Below are 6000 nucleotides of genomic sequence, written 5' to 3'. Positions count from 1 at the left end.
CCCAATGCTACTGTCAGCCCACATAAAGCCACTTTCAGTGTGAATGGAAATGCTTTGATTTGGCTTTCAGGCCACGGTCAGAGTCAATGCAACAGGCTCTAATAGTAGAATTACTCCCACCACTTCTACCCCGCCTTCTCCCACTTTCATCCATTGACCCTTGCCCACATCCTTTTTTTTTTTTCCCTCCTCCCTTCCCTTCTGTATTCTCCAATTCTCCTTCCCTCTCTACATTCCAAATAAACACACAGACCCTGTTTATTTGTCCCATTTGAGAAAACAGTCCAGAGATCCTGGCACTGTGTAAGGGATCAAAAAAGCAATGAAAAATCAATTGGCTCTGCAAGTCTCAAGACTGCCATGCAGTAAATTGGCTCTAAATGACACCACTATGCACAGCATCTTTTTTGTAGTTCCTCGTTTTAAAAAAATAAAAAATAAAAACAAACTTTGGTGAATTTGGAGTGCAGAACTGCTGTCTTCCTTTGTCTAAAATCATGTCAAGGGACTTTTGACTGGAAGCGTGTGATTGGTTTTGTGGTATTGTCATTCCCAAGTGGCCAAACTTGGAGAAACCAAGCATCTGTGGTTTTTGATAATGGTTACAGGAATGAAAAATACTTGTGTTAAATTGACTCCATTTTCTGGACAAATCCATCCAAACATATTTTCATACGTTTGGCTCCTTAGAGAGCTGAACTTCATCATGATAGTCAAATGTCTCAGGGCTTTGAAAAGCCATATCCACTGTAGGAAACAAACTAATTACTCCCAATCAATTAAGGGACCTAGTTTTCCAGTCTGCATGTGTGCCTGTGGGTGACAGACATATAAACCATAGAGGCCAACTTCCCCCATACTTCCTAGACTCTTTAATTAACTCTTTCATCTGAGGACTATGTAGTGAGCTCAGGCCAGAGGCAGCTTGAAGGGCCAAGGAGAGAATGGATAGCATTTCATATACAGCACATCACAGCAGGAGAAGAGGACCTCAGTGACCAGAATGAAAGTTTACATTCTTTTTACTTTTGATACTACTTTGATAAATCCCTTTTTTACATAGTTTTCTGTGTACAACATGTATGGTAAACTATGATGTAGATGTAATATATAGTGCAACGCTTTGTATCTACAGCAAAATCTGCCGTGTTGTTTCATCTTAAGTCTAAATTTGTGTGCCATGTAATAAAATTAGATGACACTAACTGAGTTACTCAGATGCTGTGTGTTAAGGACTCAACCTTTAGAGGAGTGTATTGGGATTTGAGGGGCCTGAAGTGAAGGGGCAGCAGATCTGGCAAGTTTTAAAAGGAGCAATAAGCTCGCTTTGTTGGTTGGAATTTGCAGCACCATGGAACGACTTAATAACAATGCGTGAAGCAATGAAAATTACACAGCTCCTGCTCGAAAGGAAAAATTAATTGTTCTCAGGTTGCACTCTAGAGAAGTTTGTTCATTCAAGCACATGCGTGCACACACATACTCGTGGGTAGGCAGGAAAGCCTTTTTACACCCCACAGCAACACACACATGTATGAACATATACACACCGGAACCTTGGCTGCGAGCAGAACAAGGCCTTTGGACTCAGTAGATGTGCAACCATAAGAGCCTCTCTCTCTCTCTCTCTCTCTCTCTCTCTCTCTCTCTCTCTATGTTTGTGTGTGTGCGTGCTCGGTGTGTGTGTGTGTGTGTGTGTGTGTGTGTGTGTGTGTGTGTGTGTGTGTGTCAACCTGCAGTTCTCCTGTGCTGTGCAGTGGAGAGAAGAATAGGGCCTGGGCCACATTCCAGCCCTGCCTCCCTGGGCGAGAGACAGTATTCAGCATTCCTCTGCCTGCCTATCAGGCCAGGTGCATTCCAGAACACACACACACACACACACACACACACACAAACTCACACACACACTTGGACACACAGACACATTTAGACAAACACCACACAGTTCGGCAACACATTATGCACGATCACAATTACACCATGTGTAGGCATGTACATGTTTGCATATATGCACTTACAGGTGATTATGCAGTAGAGCTATGTGTATAATTTGACCTTTTTACAAAGAAAAAGCAAAAAAGCAGCATGACAACCGAATGTGAACAAATATATTACCTCATTAACATTCTGCTAAACACACCCACCCACAGAAATCTGTGTACAGTGCGCATATACCATAGTACATACTGTAAATATTCTTTGCACATACAGTGGGGTCCAAAAATCTGAGACTACTTTCCCATTGACTTGAATGCGAAAGTGGTCTCAGACTTTTGGACCTCACTGTACATACATGTGTTACCTTACTCTCGTGAATACACGTAGGCTTCTACCAAAACAAACTAGCATTGTCTGTGCAGTGCTTCTGTTGAGCACTACATTGTAAGAAAAGATGTTCTCTACCCCTTTAATTCTTGTATGATTCAGTCATCTTTAATGCATGGATTTTTCTGTTTGGAGGAGGCTGAGCTATTTAAAGAGTAGGGGTTGAATACACTGTGAATGTACAGCCAGCCCCTTTTTGAAGTTCATACGGTGCTGCGATGCACTGTGAGTCACACATGACAGTGCAGACGGGGGTGGAGAGTGTGTGTGTGTGTGTGTGTGTGTGTGTGTGTGTGTGTGTGTGTGTGTGTGTGTGTGTGTGTGTGTGTGTGTGTGTGTGTGTGTGTGTGTGTGTGTGTGTGTGTGTTTGCGTCGTGTATGTGTTCCCATTCGGCTCTTTCCTTTCATTTATCAGGAGATTTGCTTAGGTTCTTTTCTCTCGGGTTGACAAGAGTAAAACAGAAAATGCCAGGTAGTTTTAATGTTAACAAACACAGCACAGGTAGGAATAACATGACAAAAGCCAGCACTTCTGAATAGTGATGCAGGTAAATTAAGGGGATAAAAGGGTTTGGATGGATTGAGAATGAGAATAGGACCTTGTGTTGATGTTTGCCTTATGCAAAGTCAGTTTCATCTGTAGGCTTGATCAAATTTAAAGGTACAACAACCCCAGAACAAAAGCTCAATTCAGTGTTAATGCGCTGCTTCCTTTCTTTCACACTATTTGACCATCAGACAGAGAAAAAGATTGTTGGTTGCATGCTATTTCACAGGAACAGGACTCCATGCTTGACAAGCTCTAAATCAGACCATTACTCTTTGGTATTCCTCCCTCACCGTTATGCTTACTTTCCCCAGTCTTGCATTCCCCATCGCTATCCTTATTCTTTTTCTCCTTCCTTGTCTCCCATCCTTCACCTCCCTCCCTTTCTTCCACTTTACATCGCCGTTCATGTCTACTGGTAGCACAAGCCAATTCCCGCCCTTCTCCTACTCCCTCCCTCCGCAGCCCACTTCTCATCCATTTCCATGTGGCGACTTTTCATCAGTGAAGTGCCTTCCTGGCCCGACTACCCCCACCCCACCTTCTCCCTTCACCACTCACTGAATGGATGCAGCATTAAGGAGAGAGGGAGAGAGAGGGCTGAAAAGGTCCTTCCTTCCTCCTACAAGAGCCACCCCTTTGGCAGTCGCAGAAGTGGTATGTTCCACAGCGAGGACTGCAGAAGTTGAGAGAGCACATTGTTTGTAATCTGGCATTGCAGGGGTCACTTCCTGACTCGTGTGTCCGTTCCCTGAGCCCCGCGCCAATCCCTTCTTTTCCCCCTCCTCCCTGTGTATCCATCCATTGGCGAAGTAGCCTAGGGCTTTTGGACAAACCCTGTTCTTCCCCTTTTGTGTAGGAAAGCTTCAACATCTGAAAACAATCAAATAATCTGGGCACAATGTGTCTCTTCATGGAGGGGTGCTGGTGGTTCCCAGATGAGCAGGAGGATTAAGTGGAGGAGGCCATAGGGGAGAGAAAGAGAGGGATGGGGATGGGGTCTACACAGCTGAGGAGGGAGGAGGTGGGGATTTATTGTTACTTTATTTTTCATTGCAAAATGTGTGTATGTGTGTAGGTTGTTTTGAGTGACAGGATGTTTTGGGAACAGGAAACGTATTTTTCACTCACTGATTCCATTTCTTTTTAATGTGGAATGGAAACATTACAGTGAAAAGAACACAGTGAAAAATTAGTTATTCTCTTTTCATCTTTTTTTTTTAATCAAAAAAAACCCCATTAAAGCTTCTTTATGATCACTAAATATCTAAGGTCTGTTACTTAAAATGATAGTTAGACACTTTGGAAAATACATGTATTTGCTTTCTTGCTGAGAGTTAAATGAGAAAATTAATACTACTCTCACGTCTGTATGATAAAGATGAAGCCACGGTGAGCAGCCTGTTAGCTTATCTTGACACAAAGACTGGAAACAGGGGGAAACTAAAAGCAAGTCTGGCTCTGTCCCAAGATAACAAAATCCATGTATCAGCACCTTTGTTTAATCTCCACAAAAACTTGAGTGTATAAACATTGTGATGTGCTTTTACGGGGGGTTATGTGCTGAACTACTTTTTGGCTGGGCTAGCTGTTTCCCCAGTTTCCAGTCTTTTATGCTAAGCTACACTAACTGGCTGCTGATAGTAGCCTCGTATGCACCATACAGTCATGACAGTGTTACCATGCTTCTCATTTAACTTTTGGCAAAAAAACAAATAAGCATATTTCTCAGAATGACAAACTATTATTTTAAGTTTATTTTAATAAAAATACCAACATGAGATTATGATAATAGAAAGAATCTGTTTCTCTGGACCTATTTCCTCTCCTGTCTTCTATACGTAAATGCACATAAATGCCTGCACATGCATGCACGTACCCACACACACACACACAAACACTGAAACTTTTTCTTCTCCTTCATCTCTCATGCTGTTCCTTCTCATCCCCATGAGAATGGTAAATAGTCATCTGTAACTTCCCCTCCAACATATTCATTAATCCCTTCTATCCTGTGGGGCTGGATGATGATTACAGGGAAGCCAACTGAAGCTGCCCAAATAAACACCCCTCAGGCAGCAACAAAGGCCTGTCCACCTCACCCTAAACACAGCTTCTCCTGCTAGATCAGGTTTCAATCAAGCCCACGCACAACACGCAAACAATACGAAGTATAAGAGTCTTGAGCACTGAGAAAGCTAACTGCGACTGAAACGAATTTAGTTTCCCATTTTTGTAGTTGAGATGTTAGCGACTGGTGCAAATTTACCGTAAAGCAGATCTTAAATGCTAACTGTAATCAAGCCTACTTTTAAACCTAGCAGAAAATCTAAAGTGGAGTTAAAGACTTTCTTAGCCTCAATACATGTAACATCTAATATGATAAAAGCTGTTCAACATACAGTTTGGAACAAAATCTTTCTTCAAAGTACAGTACTACACATTTGGTTTCTGTTATTTCTAAGCATAAGCATAGCACATAACTTATTTCCTTCTACAATAACCTTCAGTGTGGTTTTTGGATGCTCACATAGTTCACATTCTGGCCATTTACAGAACCTAGACAATTCCAGAGATGTGCTCCTATCAAGGGCCTTGCAGCCATAATGACCTTCCGTCTGCACCAAAGTCCTTGTGCATGGACACAAGACCCGCTCTTTAAGTTGGACACACTTTACTCATCTTGTTATCCACATCCATCTCTTCTCTAAGACTTTCTTGAAACAAAATCTCGAAAAGGAAACCCTTTCACGCTGCTTAAATAACATCAACATTTTTCAGTCAGTATTCTGTGGACGATTATGCAATATAACAAATGTTTTTCATCTTTAGTTCCGCACTGGTCATAGGCATATACACACAGTCAGAGAGAAGGGGAGAGAGAGAGCGCGAGAGAGAGCGACCGAGTTCACAGCACATAGTCAAACATGCCTGAAGGCCCTCACACTTCCTTCCCCTCTAGCCACTACACCTTTTCTACTCACCACCCTGCAATTATCATGCCTAAAAGTTGCAGGCTTCCGTGGCCAGGCCCACACTAATCATAGGTATGCATTGTTGTGTTCAGCTGCCAGGCCTTCAAAAATCAGCACCTCTTGTTTAAGCCACACCTCTTGGTCCAGATTGCC

This window comes from Xiphias gladius, chromosome 10 (assembly GCF_016859285.1).
Source record: "Xiphias gladius isolate SHS-SW01 ecotype Sanya breed wild chromosome 10, ASM1685928v1, whole genome shotgun sequence".
NCBI classification, from domain to species: domain Eukaryota; kingdom Metazoa; phylum Chordata; class Actinopteri; order Istiophoriformes; family Xiphiidae; genus Xiphias; species Xiphias gladius.
The sequence above is the reverse complement of the archived record's forward strand: the minus strand, read 5'-3'. Positions refer to the sequence as shown.